General features: G+C 35.1%; 1 long non-coding RNA gene across 3 annotated transcripts in view; it reads left to right on the top strand.

Annotated features, from left to right (window-relative positions):
* Window positions 1–1,121: 1,121 nt before the first annotated feature.
* LOC120596929 (uncharacterized) overlaps window positions 1,122–21,625 on the top strand; it is a 65,789-nt gene continuing 45,285 nt past the window's right edge. The window contains exon 1 of one of the 3 annotated variants that reach the window (XR_005651255.1): window positions 1,122–3,683. This is a non-coding gene — a long non-coding RNA (uncharacterized LOC120596929). Of the gene's footprint in view, window positions 3,684–4,978; window positions 5,194–9,184; window positions 9,318–21,625 lie in introns of those variants that run through there. The other 2 variants (XR_005651256.1, XR_005651258.1) reach the window with 2 other exon arrangements.

Below are 21,625 nucleotides of genomic sequence, written 5' to 3'. Positions count from 1 at the left end.
TTATAATGTAAATTTTGCATATGTTCAAGTATTATTATTTAATCAAATCACATATGTGTGATTTATCACTTGTGTTTTTAATTATTTTTCTTCTAGGTGTTCATATTTTATCAGGCACCTATTGAAATCACTGTACCTTCGGGCGTGGCTGGAATTGCTGTTTGCTTTCTGCAAGAAACAAAAGGGAACAGTTTTGAAACAGAGCCATTTATACTAATATTTACCTTTATCAATTCAGGTTTCTTTCTTTTGTCCAATTACTGACTCAAGAAATATTTTTTGACTCCTGTTGTCTGATAGAAACTGTGATAGCTAAGTGCTATGTATGAAAAAAAAAAAATGAGTAAAATGTGATGTTTACCTTCAAGTTGCTTCGTATTTCAGAATGAAGGTAGTCAGTCCTACTAAGATAAAATTAAATTCAGAGTTTAAATGGGAGCAGAAAGGAAAAACTGGGACGCCTGGAATGCAGGGAAGATGTCTCAGTCATGCTAAGTTGAGTCTTCCAGAACAAGTGGGTTTTGTGCATCTGTTACATTTCCTCGCCTTTCGGGCCTCGCTCGCCTCGCTCGCTTCCGCTTCCGCTCTCGCTTTCTCGCTTTCTTTCGCTTTCTCTCTCGTGCATTTGGTCTATAGCTATTATCCTGAGAGGATTTTAATGTTTTGGCCAATGCACATTTAATCCAAGTTAAGTTTTACAAAACAAAACCTGGAGTGTATTTATATGAATAGGAAGTAATGCTGCACAGAAGCCCACATGGCATTGTGCGTAGGTGAAGAATCACCTTGTCTGCTGGATTATGTTATCACTGACTTCCAAGTTATCATTGTTCGGCAGCAGCTATTGCCAGGAATAGTAAGTCACATCCCATGTTTTTGTAAGAAATAGTATTATGGCTTTTCCAGAGAACTCGTTTTTAATAGAAACACGAGTCATCCCCCGCACTATATATAGGAAGAGTATAGATTTGTTTATATTATTTATTATTGGCAATTTTAATTTGATTTCAAACTATTTATTGAATGCTCACTGTGTGCAAATGGATAAGCCCAAATTCCTATCTTCAAATAGCCTAAAATCCATTTGAAAAAAACAAAACAAAACAAAAAAAATCACACATCCACCACTATCTAGAGTTCAAAGCCAATGTCGTTTGTGTTAAGGATAGATAACAAATCGCTTGGATGGGAGTGAGGAGGGGCACAACTAAGTTGAGACTAGTGATGGAGAAGAAAGAAAGCTTTGTAAAGAAGGGGCATTTGAGCTGGGCGTTGACGGCTGTGCAGGTTGTGTTTTGTTTTGTTTTAGGAGATAAGGTAGGGAAAGCATTTGATGCTGGGGAAATAGCATGAGTACTAGAATCATGAAAATAAATGCCAGTTTGAGGAACTGGGAAGTAATTAGGCATTGCTGTTGATCAGGGCTTCTTAATTCTGGCTGCACATTGGAATCATCTAGGGAGCTTTAAAAATACTAGTGCCTGAGTTTTACTGCCCCTAACACCCAGAGACCCTGATTTAGCTGGTCTTTGTTATGGCTTATGCTTTGAGATTTTTAAAAGGTCCCCAAATATTCTAACATGCAGCCAAGGTTGAGAACCTCTGCTGTAGAGTAATATATTTAGCATGGTGCTGTGAGGCAGAAAAAAATAAAGAGAAAAACTATTTTTCTTGGGCTGAAATATCCTTGTGCTACAATTCTTACAAAAGAACACAGAGAATTTAAAGGAATATACCAATTAAGTCTATGTGAAAAGAGTAAGGGTTAGCGAGTCTAATTTACATTTACAAATGAAGAAGAAATGAGATAGTCAAAAGAGGCTTGCAACTGCAGTAATACAATCAGTCTCTAGGACGCACCTAGAGAACAGACAGGGTTTGAGGTTAAACAGAGAGGAATTTGACTGAAGGAGTAAGGGAACGTCAATGAAAAAACGAATCAGTACTTTGGTTTCTAATGGCTGTCTTTGGCTTGAATTTTGAATGTATGAAGTCATCACCTAAAACTGCTCCTTTTCCCCCTTTCTTTCCATCAATGACAAATGTGTATATAGGATAGAATAAATGCAAAGGGAAGTGAATTGACTCAGGTAGGAGGGCTTTTTTCAGAGTAGATGGATGGGAAGGACACAGCCACTGTGATGTCCTTTCTTACCCCATTACTCTTCCTGGCTCAAGACTTCCTGGCATCTTGAATGATTTTTGCCTCCTCACCAAGCAAGTCCCATTAATTCTGCCACAATGTCTCCCACATTCTGTCAGATGATGACCTTCTTTACGAAACACAATCAAGCTTCCTCATCCAAAAGTTGGATAAATAAAACTCCCCAGAGGAGAACCTTCTTTTCTTAAAAGATAAATACCTTTCAAGCAAGTATTTCTTAACTTTTTTGACTGGTCTAGCCCTCAAACATGCTTCAGATCCATTAATTTATGCCACATTCTCCCTTTCCCTACCATAGTTACAATTCATTACCCTTGACTATGATCTGTGTAAGGGTCTAGACAATCATTATTGTTTTATTCTCAGTACCCAGAACAGTGCTAGATATATATTCATTGTGTTGATTGAAAAACTTACACTGTATGCTTCTCTGCCAGAGTTCCCATTTCACTTCCGTTGCTGCCCGTCTTTTCAAAATGTGACCTCTGGGTAACGCTTTGACCTCTAGGCCTCAGGATCTTGTTTCCATAGACCTGTAGCAGCTGAATAAAGGTAAAACCTTTTTAATGCTTAATTTTTATTAACTTTCTGTCTTTCTACATTCTAGAGTATCCTCCCGCTTTATTCTGGTTCCCAAAATCAAAGAAAGATTTAGTTTATAGTATTTCCTTTTCTGTAGTACATCCTGAGCTCTAACAAGTGAGCTGGTCTTTGCAGAAGTTATATCAATATCAGCTAATTGATCTACCTCTGAAACATTTCATGATGGACCATCACTCAAGGGGACCATCGTACTTCCACACCACTTCTTGGAAGTGGTTTTGCCAATCACAATAAAATAATACATTAACTGTGATACAGAAAGAATGAGCATGCATCTAGCTTTTCTATTCTCATTGTTTCTCTCCAGATCCTACTCAATACCTCTTTTCTAAAATGATAATATCCTAATTATTCTACTTACTAGTTTATCATGTCTTCCTTCTCCATTTCCTTAAAATGTAACTGCTAGATAAATTTTTCTTAAACGTAGTTGTATTAGTCATTTTCTGACTCAAAATTTTTCATTGGCTTTCTATTCCAACTCAAGTATGTCCATCTGACTTGGGTATTCATAGTGCTTCACACTCCAGCTCAACTTTTCCTTCCAGACTCTTACCCCACTCACCTCTCCTACATAATGCTCAGCCAAATGTGCCTAGTTGGTACACTTTTCACACAGCACATTCCTTGTCCCCTTGGCTTTGTTCTTGCTAATTCTTTCTAACGAATTGTCTGCATTCTCAACAAGAACATTTACCCATCCTCAAGGGTTTAGAATCACCTAGTTCATGAAACATTCCCAATTTCAGCAAATGAATATGGCTTCTCCCTTTCTCTAATCTCTTCATTGAGTTGCCTTTCTGTTTCTCTCAGGTCCCTCGATCTGGCTTGTTTTATAAATATCTATAAGTATCCTGCACAATTTCCTGGATGATAAAGGTGTTAAGGCTCCGGCAATGTGGACTGAACACAGTAGGTGTGTCGCAAGTATTTGAGACATGTTTCATTAAAATATAATGAAAGATTAGGATGAGAGGAATGAGATATATTCTATTATATCTGAAATATTAAAAAGGAGGCATAATGGGCGGCACAGGAATTATCTGCCTAATATTTAAGGGCTTTTATCTCTATAATTTTGATCTCTAAACTCTCTATATTTGTTCCTTGCACCAGCCATCACCTTCCTTTTTCCATATACACACTCATTTTCACACACACGCGGATATAGATGAGACTTTTGTTTATCATGAAAGATAAGCAAGGTTAAATTCACTATGATTATTCTGGGATGAGCAAAAGAAATCTAACATCATTTAGATAAAAAGAATATTTAGTGAGGAAGAAAAAAATCATTGATATTTCTGTATAGTAAACAATTTTAATCCCTTTACTATGGCACAAAATTTTGTGCAGAGAAAATAGAAAAATATGGTTATATATTTAAGAAGAAAAAAATGTGTTCCAGCTATACCTGATAGAATGTGAAATAAAAAGTAATCTAGATGAGAGAGAGAGAGACAGAGAGACAGACAGAGAGAGAGAGAGAGAGAAAGAGAAAGAGAAATCTTAAACAGCTTCTGTTCTGTACACAGCAAAACTATGGATATTTGAACATTTAGTGACATCTGGACAAAAAAGAGTAAGTAGGAAAAACAATCTGTTTTTTTGTGACACATTTTTGAGATAGATCCAAGGAGCAACTTTTAGGGATAAAATAGCAAAGGCGTGTTTTGTATTGGACGGAATATTTTATTTTTCCTTTCTCAGGGCTGCATCTCAGTAACTACTTCCCCCCTGTAATTGCTGGTGCCTAACTCAGAAACACTCCTGCAGTTGAGTGACACAGGTCTTCTGGAAGCTTCTCCTTGACAACTAACAGTGCCACTGCTGGTTTTGTTGCTTTTAATGAGAATCCTAGGAAAAACTTGGTGTCTTTGATATGTAATGTTAGCAACTAAAAATGCCATTTCTAATATCTTCTGTAGTAAACAATGAAAGAGCTAAAGGAGCTTGTTTTAAATGATCTCAAGTAAGTCAAAGATTCTCCTTTCCAGCTTTTTGTTATTGATTTTCATTGTGATAAAAATGAAAAGTGAACTAAATACTGAATTCACTATAAAAACTGAAAGTTTCTCATGCGAGAACCTGATATTAAGTTGACAAATGAAACCAGGAGAGAATGAAGCGTTCTCTCTATATCAAGATTGAATTTATATGGTGATTTTACTTTTTAAATCAATAGCACATTAGCATATATACATATATATGTTGATATATCTCTGTGTGTGTATATATATACACACACATTTTTAAACTGTATCTTCTCCTTACCAGTGCTCCTCTGACTGCCTTGATTCAAGCCCTTGAATGGGGAGATTACTGCCACAGCCTCATCTTCCTCAGATCCACCCCCCACTCTGCCAATGTACTGTTGAGACATCTGTAATGGGAGTTTCTTGCATCCCCAACTAAGCGGTGACTCTGTAAGGCCAATTTGCTACGCCTTTTTTGTCTATCAACATTCTCTGGGATAAGACCATTAACTGAGAAAGTTTTGATTATGTGTTTGTCAAAATAAGATCTATTCTAAATTGCTGAAAAGTAACTCATATATTTTATATAACACCCTCCCTTCCCCCCTCCACTCCTCTTTTAAACTACCCCATTTCTGTACTCAGTTCAAAAGTAACCAGTACTTTTGTTATTTGACTGATTTTTTTAACCATCTAGAAGGAATATATTTAACATGTTTCTACAGGTCACAAGACTGAGAACAAATCACTGTTTAGGTGACTGTTTACTCATACACGGCAGGTATCTCTGAGCTCATTAGCAGAACCAATCTGATTAGGTCATTTCAGTGTTACTTTCTATTAAATTGATCAGTATAAGCCACACGCTATGGGGAGTAGTGATCAGAAAAATTGATTCTTGTGAGTCTCTGGTGAAGAATAGGCCAACCTCTTCAGTATATAATGTTACCTTAGGAATGTTTTGGAAGTTTGTTCTGTGGCTAAGTCTGCAGTCACAGTCCACGGCCTAGAGAAGAAATCACACACTCGGAGACTGTGCTCCAGGAAGTATTATTGATGGTGATGAAAATGTGCTCAGAGGGCAATAAATCAGGGGCCATTTGACCCATTTCATGAACTGCATTCCATGTTAGATTTTTAGAGTAAATACTCTTCAGTTTGTGTTCACCATCTTTTCCCATTCTCCAGGATACATGCACTCACTTGTATGACACACACACACACACACACACACACACACACACACACACACACACACACACACACACACACACTCCAGCCAGATTTAGGAAGGAAATAACCCAGCCAGGAGAGATGGATACAGTGAAAACAGATTTTATTTTAATAAAATACCTGCAACTTTCAGACAGAAATCATGCCAGGGAAAGCAGATGCTGTTTGATTGGGTGAGGCTACCATTAATTACTAAGAAAAACACTGTTGGCATTTTGAACACAAGATATTATTATAATTAGACTAGTTGCTTAATTTGTAAGGAAATAAAACTATAATTCTTAACAATGAGTTTCGGTTAACAGGAGAAGAAGCTATGCTCCCACATTCAGTTAAGAAGATAAGTAAGGATTCATATTTATTAAGTTCTCTCTTGTAAGTTCTTCTTTTTAGGTTCTAGGTTGCTTGAAGGCAGACATGAAAGTATCTATAGCTACAGCTCTGACACTGGTCAAAATTCTGTACCCCGTGTAAGTGGTCTTGTCTAAGCTGAGGCATTTTTTATAGGAAAAAAAGTATAAACCTGGCTCAAATATTGTTTTTATTTAAAGCACCATCTCTTTTGGAGTGGATCTATTTCAAAAGAGTTTTATCAAAGTATTGAAAAGAACTTCCTTTAAGGCTGTCTTACTTTTCTTTGACATGACATAGTTATGGGGAGCCTTCGATGAACTGGGCACGCAGCAGCTGTGGGAGTAGGAAAAAATGGAGGATTGGGGCTGGCATGGAGAGAGGGGCATGGAAAGCAGCCAGATGCTAAGTTTTAGGTACCTCTTATATCCCAGGCACCAGAAGAGAGGGACTTTTTTATGCTTTATTTCATTTCATTTAATCCTCACCAGAAGCTTATAATGGAAATTATACTGTTTTCTTTTATATGTGAAGAAACAGAGTCTTCTGGAGACTTAGAGATTTCTTTACACATGCCATGCATGACAGAGGCAGGGTTCAAATCCAGGTACTTTGAAGGCGTGCTCTTCCTTTCATCCTACAACACATGGTATTATCCACAGCAGACTTAGGAGTCTCTCTCTGTACTGGGGTTTTCCTCAGCTCTGACTCTTAGTGTATGGCATTGAGCAAGTGATTTAACCTCTCAGGTTTCTCTCTTCAGCCCTCGACACAGATAAGAATGACTTCTCTGTGTTCATTGTAGGAGTGTGGTGATGACCCAAAATAACACATATCAGAAATCACTTTGTAAATTACAAAGTGCAAAATAGTATAAAGGATTATTATAGCCACAGCCCTTGGCCCACACCTGAAGGATGGGATATCAAGAAAGAATAAAATAATTTGAGAGACACTGGTGTCGTGGTCTATGAATTTACATTCACAATTGCATAAATATTTCTTTGCTGCAAGAATCTATTAATTACAGTTGCTGATCTTTAGTGAGGGGCTTATACACAATTATTCCATAAATCAAATAAGCAAGTTGTTGACAAATGACATCTGCAATCTTTGAGCTGACAGCAAAATATATTATGCTCCATAAATAACTCAGACCAACTTTTATTTTCTAGACATTTTGGTGCTGGTAGCCAGGAACAGATTGTAACTAAGGGAAATACTTGTGCTTGCTGGTGATAGCAGAAGGTGTCCAGCACTCTCAGCAAGACAGAGGCCATCTCTTCAAATTCTGACCTCAAGTTAGCAGGCTCATTTGACAAGTTAAGACAAACATGGGATAATTGATACTTCATTGAAATCATTTTGTCAGGACTAGCTAACTCACTTTGTTCTGAGAATGGAGGATTGGGGCTGGCATGGAGAGGGGGGCATGGAAATCAGCCAGACGCTAAGTTTTAGGTATCTCTTATATCCCAGGCACCAGGAGAGAGGGACTTTTTTATACTTTATTTCATTTCATTTAATCCTCACCAGAAGCTTATAATGGAAATTATACTCTGATATAATTTCTGGTTCCTGAATAATGTAGTATTTTACTGATCTTATGTGAACCTGATTCCTTCTTCTCATAACAGCACCTAGAATAGTGCCTGGCACAAAATAGGTACTCAAAATATGTCTACCTCAGGCTCCAATCTTAAACTGTTTATCTTCAGTTTCCTCAGCACTATTGATTGATTGCTTCTCCTCTTGAAACTTTGCTTGACCTTCAGTGCGCAGACCCTGCTATATACATCTGGAGTGAGCTTCAGCCTAGGGTCTTGGTTCCAGTCAGCTCACAACTGACAAGTTATAGTTTTGTGCATGTTTCTGGCTCTCTACTGCTCTCTGCCCTCTCTTGGGAGCACTGTCCTACCCAGGGAGAAGGATGACCCTTGCGTAGTAATCGTGATTGGTTGAGATTGACAGAATACGGTCACTCTGGGTGGCTTGATTTAATGTATTTTAACATCAGTCACAGAATGTCTTTTTCTACTTCTCAACAAGGTCAGAACTTCTTAACAGGAAAATTTGGAATGTGATCTATTCTTGACCAGAGAGGTGTAATTTTCAGGTATTTAATTTGGTAAATTATCTGTGTATTGGTAAATTCTAAAATATCTGTCTTTTGCCATTCTATTATCTTTTGGCTCTTTTCTCTTTACATGTTACAATGTCAATTAAAACAGAAATGTTAATTTATTAGCACCTTTAAATGTTTCTCTGAAAACGTTTAATTTTATATCTGTATATCAATGCATATCATCAAAATATCATCGCAATTTATCATGACGTGTGTACCGTATTTCATTGATTTTAACATGCGTACCTTTTTTACATGTTAATATCTCTGAAACTGGTTGCATCTTAAAATAGAAGGCATCTTAGTACTGTTTAATTATTTAACAGATAGTATTTTTTTTTTCCCTTAGGACTATATAAAATAGTGGCATATCAGGCAACCAATGATGTCTTAGAATTGACAAAAAGTAATTTAAAGCTAATCATAGCTAAAAAATTTAATTCACATTTGTTAGATACTATATAGTGTCTGGTAAAATCTCATACCTTCCTCCTTTTGCTGTGCTTCTATTATATCACATAAGCTGCAATGCTTAAAATTTCCCCAGACTTCAATGTAGCTAGAGTTATGGCTGAGAATTGGGTTTTGCTAAATAGATGAGTACACAAATCTTAGAAGATGAAAACAAGACAAAGGGTTCTTTTTGAGTGTATACTTCTGGCAAACAAGGTCTAGAAGACAATATATTCCTTTGAAAAAGCATTCCAGTGGCCTTTTCTCAGCTTCCTGGGTCCCAGAGGCAGCTGTGGAAATGGCAGCAGTAACTTCAGTGGGTTCCTGATTCCAGCTTCCTGGGCTCTGGATCACTGCCCTGCAGTGTGCTCCCAAGCTTTATATTTCGAGTGGTGGGATCAGAGTTTCCCTGGTAGGTAAGTTTTGTGTTGTTCTGGGAGCAATTTCTGGAGGCTCAGCTTAGAATGCATTCTTTTCGCCCTTCCAACAATTGTGTAAATTCCGTGTATGTACTGGATAACTCTCTGCTTAAAATATCTGGAATAGTTTTGGGGTGACTGACAGTTACATCAGATTATAAAATTGCATTCTAAAATAAATAAAGCCGTCAAAGAATTAGGAGGCCCTTTACTCATTTTCTTTAAATCATACTTAGCAATTTAAAAATATTTTTAGCTAGTTTTTTGATACACAAGCACCAGGGTTTGTCATCATACTTGAAGTAAACAATTCAATGCAAATGATTTCCTTTAGATAAACGATAGCACTTAATATTTCTATAACCTCATAACATGACTCTAGAAGAACATTATTGTTTCAATAACATCCTCAATTTCTTTATCTAAGGCAGAGGAGCATGAGCAAACAAGTAGGTGGATATGTAATAAATCATTGTTAAATTATGAGAAAAGAATCACACAAAATAATTTTACATTTATCTCAATTGTCACTTGAAGAAATAAAAACCCACTAGTGAACCAACTGTCTGACCTTAAATAAGTCATTTTATTTTATTCTGACTCAGACTTTCTTTTTATAAATGTGGAGAATAAGACCTGTTACTTGCCTGGAGTTCAAGAATATTGTCAAGAAGGAGAATATTAGATAATGTCTTTGCATGTACTTGAGAAAAAACTTGTAAGTTTTGGATATTATTAAAGCTGGATTGTGTACCCTTAGTATTATTCTTATTGCTAAGACTTCATAGTCATCAAAATTGATATTAAATATATATACTATATATGATTGATCTAATTAGAAAAACACATCTCTTTCAAAATTGGCTCTCTGTCAATAGATGTGATAATGAAATATATCCCAAGGTTAAATCAGGACTTCTCTGAAAGCCATTAGGGATCCATTCAAAGCTAAAAATAATTCCCTAATAAATGTTTCCCGTTTCAAATTCTCTTCTCAGAAATGATTAAAAGGTACATCTTAGAGACCAATAATTTTCAGGTTAACTGTCATCTTTTTTATCTAAGATTTTTTTTTTCTTTTTTAGCGTGGCGATCTGTGACTTAAGCTACATGTCAGTGAAAACTTTCCTTTAGAATATATCAGTAATGCTGAACAAAGAGAAAAATTAGTCACATGTTTTTTTTCTTAAAATAATATTTTCATATCTATTAAGTCTATTTTAAAAACAGACTGGTGCCTCCAGCTGATATCTCCTGTGTGATTTTCCATTGGTTCAACCAAGATTAGATATCAAAGACGTTGATTAAAATATAAGGAGAAAAGTAATTTAAACTTTAGTGTTTGACTATTTTCCTATTACCTAGGAGAGAACAAAAATACTTCTTTAAATCTTTAGTTATAGAAGAGACTTATATACTTGAATTATATCTATTTTTAAGTAGGAAGAATAAAATTCCAAAAAGTTTGCATTTCTATTACTAATGCTGGCAAGGTAGTTTAATGTGATAGATGCATAAACTCTTGAGATGACTGCATGAACTCAAATTATGTCACAATAATTTATTAGTTGGTGACTTTGGACAGATTGCTGAATTTGCTCAGTTTTTAAAAGGAAAAAATAGCAGTATCTACCTTTTAGGGTCTTAATTAGCATTAAATGAATTAATACATTTAAGAAGGGTCTTAGAGCCTAGTTCATGCAAGTGCTCAATAAGCTATCATTTTCTGTAATGAGATCACTCTCTACCGTATACGATAACTGTCTTACTTCCTTGTATGCATGGACTGTCATATTTAGAAACGTGATTTATCACATGGTGAAGACCAAATGAAAATTTTTTTCTTCTACTTCATATGTTACATAGTATGTTAAATAACAGAAATCAAAGTGGTATAAAATAATTACAAATCAGTAAACTCAAGAATTGAGTTTGCCCTTAATACTTCTACAAATATATGATCATGATTCGCTATGCAGTCAGTATACATGAAAAGGAAGTAAAACAAATCTAGACATCTCTAACACTACAAACATACAATTTTGAAAATGTTAAACCATTTGATTATATGCCCCAGCTTTCATACAGTGAGTGGATTACTAAATTGCAGAGATGTAGATGGAGCATTCTCCCCAACCCCAAAGTTGTATTCATGAAAAAAGGTGTGTCCATTTCTTAAGATGCCCCATGGGAAAAAGAAGAGTGGAGAAAAGATTCTACAGATAAATAAGTTAAATTAACAGAGGAAAATTGCTTACTATGTTTTCTCCTATAAATTCATATTATTTATTAGTATATTAAGGTCTTGAAATAAAGAAACCTATTTAACTAGGTTTAACTAATTTCCTCCAAATATTTAATCATAAGATTTTTTTCCTCATTACTTTCTTGAGGAATGTGAAATGAATTATTAAAATCCATGGACTATCTACTTGCTAGATTAAGGCCCTCATTCGGTTCCCCCTGAGGCAGCTGAGCCCCGTTCCTGACAATGAGAGATTTTTGTTTTCTGTTTTTTTCTTTTATTTTGCTTTTAATTGAGTAATTGATATTTTAAGTTGTTTTATGTTGTTTTTTTTTTTTCTTCTTCCTATTGGGTCTCAGTTATCAGGAAGAAAGGAACCCTAACCATAAGAAGGGGTTGGAGGAGGAAATAACTGGGAATGTCCACGTTTAGTACTCAAACCCTCATAAGTGCATTGTATTTATCATGGTCTTATCTGTGATTTGGAACTTGATGCTGAACTAACTTGGGCACCTTTTCTTCAATCTGTATATGAAGGAAAGAAACCAATTCTCTCTCTTACAGGAGCTTTAGGATTAAATGAGTCAATAAATGTTAAATTGCTTTAATAGTTAAAAATCAATACAAATATTCAAAGTACAGTTGCCATTCTTTTTGCCGGTATTACAGTGATGGTGTTGCACAAGGCGGTGTCATTTGGGAAGTGACAGTAATTGCTTTACAGGAAAATATTCCCCAGCATAGCTACGATAGAAAGAACCATTAAAGGAATGTTCAAATCATCTCAGGTGTGAATACAAAACCTTTCACTTTGCCTTTTTAAAATAGAAAATATTGATATGTTGCATTGCTGTAGATGGCTTTAGGTATGTGCAATGATTTTTAAATCAAATGTATTTTCTCCCCTTTTCCTAGTTCTTAAGGTTGAGTGATTTGCTATTCAGTGGTTCCATTTCATTTATTTGGGAGTGGTATTTCTGATATTCCTTTAAGGTTTATTTCTCCCTCTCATTCAGACTCTGTCCATCTCATCATGAGTCCTTTAATATCTGTGATGTCAATAAAGTCCTGGAATTGGTGTCAGAAGTACTGAATTCAGGATTTCTGTCTGTGGCTTGCCCAGGTTCACACACTTTGATAGAATGTAATGAAAGAACGCAATGAATTTCAAAGTGCCTTAGATATTTAAAGCTTCTTAAATCATCAATATTATATGCTAGATCCTGCCTGTATTAGCTACTTCTGGATAGAAATCAGATAGTTTGGAATGTACATTGAATCTTTTAACATGCCTAATCTAAAACTATTGTATATATTTCAAGATAGTATGCATGGTAGTCTAGATACAACCTATGCAAACTTAACAAAAAAATACGATGGAACTGCCACCTAGTTAGACATCAGTAAAAAGTAAGTGTTCTAATTGCCACCCATGTACATTTGGTGAATATCTTCTATGTTCCGGACTGTTTCAGCTTTTGAAGATATAAAGTATAAGACTTGCACTTACATCTTGAAAAGTTAGATCATTGCCAAGCAGAAAAAGAGAAAGGAGTAGAGAATTCTAGACATGGATAAAGGTGTAGAGGTGGGGGTACACACATACTATTCAAAGGCCATTGTGTACTAATGTGATGAATAATTGTGACTATACTTTGAGAAAATTTTCAAGTATAAGCAGCCTAGCTAATTCAAAATTGGCTGACAATTTAACCAAATTTATATGATTCTGAAAATTTTGTAATTTCTTTTTAAGAATTGACTGGAAGATTCAAAATAAATTTTCCTGTGCTTTTCTAGAGAATTCTGATATTGTAAGCAAATACTTCTAAACATTAAAAGAAAGCCCTTTTTTTGGCAATATTCTTTCTAAATTTATAAACTCATAAAATTTTCATATTGCAGAGAAGTTTGGGGGCAAATATTATTTAACCGTAGTTACCTAGAATCTATACAACCACAAAATTCCTTAAGTTTCTGACAGCAAAAAATGAAAACGAATAACTAAAGACAGAAAATTATAACTGGAATGTATTCAAGAAGTAGAGTATCTATTTAAAACTGACAACTCATCAGATGTAGTCTAATCAAGGATTATATTTGTCTAAGCTTGGAAGCCAAACAAATATGTCTGAAATCCCATTGGTAAAATACTTTATGATTTTTTTAAAAAAATCACTTTATAGTTTGGCAAAGGCTTCTTTCTAGATTTACTGCATCCCAGCAAATCCCAGTAACTTGTGAGAAAATTCAAAATATATCCTGGAAAATGAAAAATTATAAGGTGCCAAGTATAGGGAAACTGACAGAAACAATGGATGCCTGCAGAGACCTTACAGCCAAGGAAAGGAAATTCCAGCTGATGCCTCTTTCTCTTTATGACCATTTAAATTCCAATCTTAATCAATAAATAGTCTAGGGGGTGATGAAAGTGGAGGGAACAAATCTCCCAATAAAAAACAATTAAAGATTTACAGTAGAAGGATTCTTCTTTCACAGGCAAGTATGATTTTATGTTTTCTTTTCCACTGAATAGAAATTCCCAAGTTTACGAGTAAAAATGCTTTGATTCATAGATTAATCCAGATGTGTGCATGTTCTAACATGTACCTGACAGAAACTTCACAGGGTCAAAAGATTCTGTTGTCCACCTGTAGTACCCAAGACCTGGAGATGGAGAAGGAATTTCTCTCGGCTCTCCTGCTTGTTTAGATCTGAAAGAAAGGTGATGTTACACTTTGTTGTGGGATTAATGCAAAGCATTTAAGTTAGACTCCATAAGTTTAAGCTTCTTTTTTTTTTTCCCCCCTCTCAGAATTTACTGGGAAATGATGACTTACAATTATTTCATTATTTACTTTAGAAGAAATAATTACTTTTTTGAACCTCCTGAGTGTCATAACAACAATAAAGGATTCGTAAACTATGGATAAACATAGCTCAGAGGCAGAAGGTTTTTTTTAACCACCTGCAACTTACTTCATTTGATGATTTTAAGGGGCAGCACTTCTGATGTTTTCATAGAAATTGGAGTAATGGGCAGGAGAGCTATAATTAAGGAGGAGTGATGTACTGGGATTGAACCAAAGTTTTATATTAAGAGCAGCATTCTGTCTCGTCCTAATTTGCATAACATATTCATTCCACAAACATGTATTGAACACTTTTTAAAAACAAAGTTCTTTTTGCCCTCATTAAGATCTTCACATATAAAAGAAGATTACCAATACTAGTTATAGAAAAACTAATTTTGAAAAACCTATCAAAAAAGAGTAAAATCAAAATGAAACAAGATAGAGAACTCTGGGTTTGAATAAGGAATAGGTCCCCCAATTCCTTGAATGCCCAAACTGGAAAGTTATCTATAGATTATCTACCCCAGTGGCCTCACTTTAGAGACTAGAACCAGAGGCCCAGAAAGGTGAGGCCGTTTCTCAAAGCTAATATTCTTAGCAAGTTGCAGAGTCAGTAACAGACTCAGTTCACTAGATTTCTAGTCCAATTACATTTTTTTTTAATATGACACAACCACTTTTAACAAAAAACAAATTACTTAATACATCGACTCCAAGGCGAATCAGATCTTCCTGTGTGCTGGGGAGTAGAGGGACATGGGAAGCTGTGGAAAACAGTGGAGAGTCCAGAATCCTGCGTGTCCTGAGCGCTGTGCTATGTGCCTCCATTCTTGATCTCTTTAAATCTTTGTAACATCTCTGAGGTCAGTACCATTGTCCAGATGGGAAACATGAGGCACAGAGAAGCTAAGAGCATTACCCAGACCTACATTTTGTAAGTGATGGTTTAGGATCTGAACTTCTTTCTGCCTCCAAATATTTTTCTCCTTTCACTGTACATATTATTGTCCATTAGAGGATATTGTGCACTGCTTCATAAATGAATTCAATTTTCTCCTGCCACCTGGTTTTTATGACTGTCCAGATTGATTTTTCTTTTGAATTTACATTTCACAACTGTGGGCTTTTGCCCCCGCTTTCCATTTATCTCTTGTCTCAGTCATGAGATTGGAAAAAATGAGAAATATGCTGGCTTTGTTTGGACTGAGAACATTCCAAAAATTTGGCTGTACCTCAAAACCCTGTTAAAATAATATTATTTATAACTTTCTGCTTGGTCAGTTTTATTTTAAGTTTGGCTAATTCCCCCAGGAGGCTGTTCTTGCTCCTTAATGGTAAGGTTTGCTTCTTGAAAGCTTTAATCACAAAACATTTTCCAAGTAAGATCAGGTTCTTGCCTTCAGGATGAATGGAAACTTGTTAAACGATAGCCTCAACCACTCCGCCACAGTTAATTGCAGGATCTGACTCTCAGGAGTTGTGGGGTGGAATTTTGGCAGGGAGAATGCCATCTGCTTACACTTGAGTCGTTGACCCTAGTCACAAAGCATGACCTATCTGGCCCCATGATAGGTTGGATTTTAGAGCCAGGCTTTAGTGTGATGTGCTGTTTCCCAGAATGCCTTCTGAGGAATACAGGGTTCATTTCTTCTACATTTCTCCCCAATCAGGCTACCATTGTTAGCAGATTTGTTTAGCTGCCTTAGCAAGTCGGGAACTTTTATTGACTTGAGCAGATGATTTGATTTTCAGGCAGAGATGAGGCAAAAAGCAGATTATTACAATGGAACACCCACTGCAAACAGCAGGGAGGCGGGCTTTTGACAGGGCATACCTGAAAGAGAAGACCTATCTTTGCCGCACTGTATAATTGACCACTGTCTGTCTAAAATTGATGACAAAGAAATGTGACTCATAGGGTTCAAGGATTTGTTATTTAGAAACAAATAAACACGATTTCTCTGAAAGGCCATTCCCTTTCAGACAAGACAAACAAACAAAAATGATCATCAGTGAAGCTGAAGTTCACAGTGAAATGACAATGCTTTACTCCCAGGAGCAGCTAACCTAAAAGGAACAAGGCAAAAGAGAGAGTGAATAATTACCCCCCAAATGTGGTTACATAACCACTTAAACTCCATGACTTTCAGATTTGTGGCTTCATTTCAGTCTTTAGAAACATTCCTATCCAAGTGGTTACTAGTGCCACTCATTTACATTTCTCCATCTCTGTGTCTCCTTGGTACCTAAACACCTGTTGATTTTTCCCAGAACCCTAAGCTTCTCCATAATAGGAAGATTTGGTGGACATCCTGTCAAGTGCAAAAGAAAGCCTCTGCCAAACTGAGCATTAGAACATTGTGTTTTAGTAGAAATATGAAATATCGATGCAATTATAAATCAATGAAAGCCCAGAGGGAAAGAGAATCTCAGTTTAGGGAAGATCTAATCTTTAAGTTTTTTTTCCTTGTAAAGAAAAAATGGAGCAGGGAACCAAATTTATGAGGTAAAAACTGTCAAGAAAGTATTCCTAGCTGTTTCTGGGACTGAGAAAAAGAAAGCCAAATCATGCATGCAGTGTGAGTATATGAAATGACACATTTTAATATATTAGTTAGGGGATCGAAAAATATCTCCCCTCTTTCACTTATGTTTTTGACTGTTACCACAAATTATTGCTTTAATTAGTTTACTAATGCTTTTCTCTTATGTCCTTTTCCAAATTCCATATTTCCTCCTAATTTTGCCTTCTGTATACTAGATAATGTTCGTGGGTTGCCAGGGTGCCTTTTGGGGTCATAAAAGCTCATGCTAGCTTGCTTAACATATCTGCTGTAACTCACACAGAACCAGATGAAGAACTGTGTTGTAACAGGGCTGCTTTGCCTCCACTAAGGCACATTGCCAAGTTGAAGACTAAGTTAGAGAGCATCCTAATGGGGGTTACACAGTAGAGTATAAGAAGTTTCACAGAGACCTGAAGATAGCCCATTAAATTGGGTGGGGCTGCAGCAAGCAAATTTATCACTCAGCACAGCCTGGATCTGCCTTTCATCATGGCAGGGTTGTTTTTATATGCTGGATGTAGATAATCTTTGCCAGACTCTAACGGAAATTCTGAACTTGCTGAGGGAAAATGCCGAAGTGTGAGAGAATTAAGGGGAGATATGTGTGGGAGCGAAATGGAAAATGGATTGAGACTGTTGGAATGAGGGAAAAATACCTCGGTTTTGACATCATTTTCCAAGAATCATCATTACTATAGCAAAAGTTTTACAATGATCCAAAATTATAATAAAAGTTATGAGATTTGTTACCCAAGTGGTACAAAGATAGAAAAATATAAACATAATCACATTTGTGATGGTGGTGAGGGGACAGAATCACTGTCATTGTCAGATACCTTGTGTCAATGCGCTCATAGTTTTTCTTTTGTTTTTCTATGTCAATTAAAAAAAAACAGTGTGTTTTAAAATAATTGCTCAAGATTAATAGTAGTAACTTATGTTTCACAATTTACTTAGCTGATTTCCATGTACTTTTGAAATTTCTCTCATGTTTTCAATTACAACTTACTTGGGACTTCTAGGAAATTCAAAAGATGTGACACTTCATGTACTGACCAATTGCTGGCTCCCACAGCCCTACCACTCCCAAACACCTTCCCCTTATACATCACTTGCTTTTAGTTTATAACTTAAATGAATATGGGAGATGGTGATTTTGATTCTGGAAGATTTTTTAGAAATTTCACCATTTGGGTCAAACATAAAAAGATATCCCCCAAATCTGAAGTTTGATAGCGTGAGGAAAGGGTACTTTTCATCTTCTTTTGCCTTCTGCTTAATATTTTATATATTATTTTCTTTCATTAAAATTATAATGCAACTGTACTAAAATATGGGCTGTGAGGTGGAGAAGGATAGCACCTGGTTTGATGTAATAGAGATCCCTAGAGAATCTAACAAAATGGAATATTTATAAACATTATAATCTGCACTCTTTCTAAAAACTAAAGTTAAGAAATAATTAAACATTCTTAGATATTGTGTAGCAACTTTATTTTAGAAAAATTTGTTCTGAGTTGTTTATAGAAATTATATAGGTATCTGAGTCAGGATGTTCCTTTAGTGTAAAATAGTATATATAACCCAGATTCTACACTAAAATTTGAAGTAAATAGATCTATTCATGCAGTGGAGGCAAATGGAACATAAGGATTGTTTTCATATTTGTAATTTCAAATGGAAACATCATTTAATGAATCCAAGCTTTGCCAAAGTCCCGCTTAATAATAAGTACTTGGCTTAGGAAAATGGTAAAAAAGACCCATTTGCCTTGGAAATCTGGAAAAGAATTAACATAGAGAAACATTAGCCCTTCAAAAGGAAGTTTTCCATTTGTCTAGATATGGAATATCTAGATGATTCTCAGTAGTGCCTGAGTCATGCAGGTCAAAATTCCTCATGGAAAATTTTCTAGACATAGCCTAAATTATTTAGAAGGAGGCTCAATACTTATTGGCTAAAGAGAGTATTCACGAGGCCTTGTGTAGTCATACAAGATGCAGCAGTAAGCTTTACACCGAGAAGGTGGAAATAACATCACCTTCAATGAGAGTATGATAATTCTAGATGTAATAGATTTGTACTATCCATAAGTAAAAACCAGGAGACACTTGTAAAGGTAGGACTGGAAAGTCCTGATAACACCTAAAACTCCAATCTAGGAGACTCCTAGAGAAGCAGAATAAGATTGTAATGTAGCAATCTGAATTTAATCAATTTTACGATAAACCTTTGTTAAAAGAGTATTAAAAGAAGAGAGAAGGTTAGCCTGGGGTAATTAAAAATAAGTGTCAAGAAGTAACATTTGTAAGAATAGCTTCAGTACTCCCTAAGGGAAAGAATATTCTTGCTAGTCCTGCAAATTCTCCAGACCTTTTGGCAGGGAAATTCTAGAGTGTGAATAAATGTACCTGGCCTTTATAGTTGATGATACACATTAAGACCATCTACCTCAAGCAAGTTACTGATAGTAACTTAGCTTCCTATGCATGTTTTATAGGAAAAGAACGTCTGACTAGTTGATGTGAACTTTGTCTTCCTGGTAGATCTTTTTCTCTTTGTAGATTGATAATTGTCTTACTGGCTCTTAATGGTTTGATTAGTGGGAGTTGGTTCCCCAAGTCAAATAATTTCTAGGTGCAGTGACAACATTGCTTAAAGTTAAAGTGTTGGAGGCTTCCATGTTAATACTATGTTACCTTGTCCTGAGTACTGTGTGTTCTCAAGCTCAGTAAAGTGGTTTCTCAGTGAAGACAATAGAAGAAAGGAAAGACAGGAGTAGCATAAAATAGTCTTTGAGAAAAATCAAATTCCAAGGAGAAGAAATTGTGAGACAAAAAATTAGATAATTTTAAAAAGAGATTTTTGTTGGACTTTATATCTTTATACTTTTAAGATTATATTTTATATTTTCTAGTTATATACAAGAAAAATACATTGCAATTAGAATGTCAAAATAAAATAAAGTTAGAATATTAAAATAAAGGAAAATAGAATATTGATATGTGATTCTTCCCAGCTCTTAATCATCCTAACCTTATATTTTCACTGGTATCTCTTTGAGTGATTCAGATATAATTAACAATTATTGGGTATCTAGCATTCACAGGTACTGTAGCAGGCATTTCTGCATTATATTTCATGAAATTTGATCAAAAACAACTGGCTAATTCAGTCAAAGCAATATTTAGAAGAGCTATTTTCCTTTAATCTTGAGATTTTTAAATAATCTCAAAAAGGTTAATTAATTTCCTCCTCTCTCCTAACCCCCACAAAATGGAATATCAATAAATTACTTTTTAATTAATCAATTAATTTTTACAATGGAAAAATGATGAAAGATGTGACTGGATCCTTTGCTTTACAGGGGATGAGTGGTATGGCTTCTCAGTAAAGTCTGCCCTGAAGAGGTTACATGTTTGTCAAAGAGCCCAAGTCAGTATATTGAGAGCCTCAGGAAGAAGAGAGTTTTCTCTCCTAATTTAATAAAGAAATAAGATCCTCCTTTTGTGTCAAATATATTAAATTAATGAGGTTTTAAAAAATATTTTCCAATATTTGGTCAATGTCCTCCTTCTCTCTGTTTAGCTGACTCAATCCCTCCCAGGGTGTTGCCGTTTCATATTCAGGAAGCCCCCTAGAATGGCTAGTTTGACTGGAGGGTCATCTTTGCTCCTAGGCTTTATGATTATCTTTGAGTTTATTTCTTCATCCCTATTACTTCTATTTAGTCAGCTCTACCTTAGATACTGCCTGCCTTCTTGGTAATTTTGTGAGTTTTATGTTTTAATTATTTTACATTACAAAATCTTTTAATGTCAAACAATATTTATCTGGGAAGGAGACCAATAATAAGATGTTATTAATTACTTTAATCAAAGTAATTGTCTTAATGAATGTGGCCTCAATTATGGCAATTAAAAAAAACATAGCTTTCAAATTGAAGTTTTTTTTATAAAAAGAAGACTAAGACGATTGTGGGGGAAAAGCAAGAATTAACTATCTTCACTTTGAAATACAGTCAAATTTAAAAAGCACTGATATAATAGAAATATGGCAGTTTGGGATTCAGAGATCTGTATTCCAGTACGGCTTTGTTCCTCAGTGATATTAAGGAGATCATTTCAACTCTAGTTCTTAGTTTCTTTCTCTAGAGAGGTGAGATTGAACTAAATGATTTTTTTTTTAGAATATTTAATAGTTCTAAGACTTTATAAGATACTGTCTTATATCAAAGTCCTTTTATAGATAAGTCAAAATTATTCTGAAGTTATAATTTCATATTTTAGAGGTATCAGTACGGTCTAGTATCAAATAAAATGATTTGGAGTGGCATTACTATCTTGAACTCACATTCTGTAGATCTTAATATATGCTATAATGAGCTTTAAATGGAATAAATAAAACTGTGTTGAAAACAACGTTGTCCAACAGAAAAATGTGAGCCATATATGTCATTTAAGTCTTCTAATAGTAGTCACATTAAAATGTAAAAAAGAGAATGAGATTAATTTTGCTATTATGTTTTATTTAATCCAATATATCTAAAAAATATTATTTCTTCAAATATGTAATCAGCATAAAAATGGATGAGATGTTTTATATTCTTTTTTTTTTTTTAACTGAGTTGTAGA

Source organism: Pteropus medius, unplaced genomic scaffold (assembly GCF_902729225.1).
Source record: "Pteropus medius unplaced genomic scaffold, Ma_sr-lr_union100, whole genome shotgun sequence".
Lineage (NCBI taxonomy): Eukaryota > Metazoa > Chordata > Mammalia > Chiroptera > Pteropodidae > Pteropus > Pteropus medius.
The sequence above is the reverse complement of the archived record's forward strand: the minus strand, read 5'-3'. Positions and strand labels throughout refer to the sequence as shown.